Source organism: Hyla sarda, assembly GCF_029499605.1.
Source record: "Hyla sarda isolate aHylSar1 chromosome 1 unlocalized genomic scaffold, aHylSar1.hap1 SUPER_1_unloc_11, whole genome shotgun sequence".
Lineage (NCBI taxonomy): Eukaryota > Metazoa > Chordata > Amphibia > Anura > Hylidae > Hyla > Hyla sarda.
This window is the reverse complement of record NW_026607572.1, coordinates 210,555-212,006: the sequence shown is the minus strand read 5'-3', so window position 1 is coordinate 212,006 and position 1,452 is coordinate 210,555.

Here is a 1,452-nt window from a genome sequence, read left to right as displayed (position 1 = left end):
TTTCAGATTTCTCTATAAAACAAAATCCATTGTCCGAGGGCTGTAAAATAAGAGACTAGAGCGCACTCACCTCTCCCGTCCAGTGGTGGCGCTCTGGTCCTCCAGGTCTTCTGAGGTCGCTCTCCCTGCTCTGCTGAAGACGTTGTGAATCCATTTCTCCTAATCTCTGAGGCTGCGGTGTATTCAGAACGTCTTCATCAGAGCAGGGAGAAGAATAGAGGGATTCAATATGACATTGTCCAATGAAGAATAGTGAAATGTGTCCACTAGGGGGCACAATATACATCACAATTACATCAGGATTTTATGTGATTTGTGATATGTCCCCCCGGAAGAACCTGCTATTACCTGCAGCAGAGGCCGAGCATCATATACCGTTACACACGCAGGGTCTGGGCCACCACCGGAGTCAGTGTTTACAAGCAGGGTGCCTCCAGCTGTTACAGCATTTGGCTGTCAGGGCATGCTGGGAGTTGTAGTTTCACAACAGCTGGAGGTACGCTGGTTTGGAAACACTGTCTTAAGTAATAATAGGGGCGCGGGAGAAACTTAAAAAACCTGATGCTTACATAGTCCTGTATGGAAGAAGTGGCTGATACCCGGAGAAAAGAGACTGACCAGGTGACAGGATGGGCGGGTAAGTGACCTGATACCTTCACCATCCAGACATCCCCTGGGGGGCAGTATAGGCAGGAAATCAGGCAAACAACCGCTGGTCGGCACGGCGCTCCCTAGAGAAACAACCGTACAGCGCCATGTCTAAGCCACGCCCACCTACATTATTTTATTACAAAAATGGGATATAAACTTATTAGGGGAGGGGCTTCTATTACAAACCCTGAATAACGCTCTGCCATAGTGATCAGTGTTATCGGTGCTCGGCTTATACAGGCTGTGGAGGTGTCTGTATACTTAGAGCACTGATCTGAGCACAGAGCACGGTAAGGGGCCCTCCGGCCATCATCTCAGCTGATCTAGACTCCGCCCCCCCAACAACTGCATTTTACTAATATTAGATCCTGCAATCGACTTTGATCATGGAATCTAAAGGGTTAATGGTGATGAGCGTATTTCATGGTGAGTCCTGGCTGCTTATAGCTCCTGAGCTCACCTCAAAGTCCCATATGGGGCACAGAATGTAAATATACACCATGTCCTTAAGGGTTAATAATAAACATCCCCAATAATCCTGATCTGATGGTGACCGCACACACATACCTGTATCTGTAGAGGAGCCGTGTGCTTACAGGACCTGCGATGACGTCACTGTCACCAGGACCTGCTCTGTATCTGCTACATGCTGGAGGTGTAGGACCTGTGATGATGTCATAATCATGTGACCAGTACATTTGGGGGTAAAGTTTAGCAGTATAGATGTGACTGCGGCTGAAGGACCTGCGGGAAGGATCATGTGACAGGAATGGGCGGAGCTCAACAGTGCAGGAGAGAAGA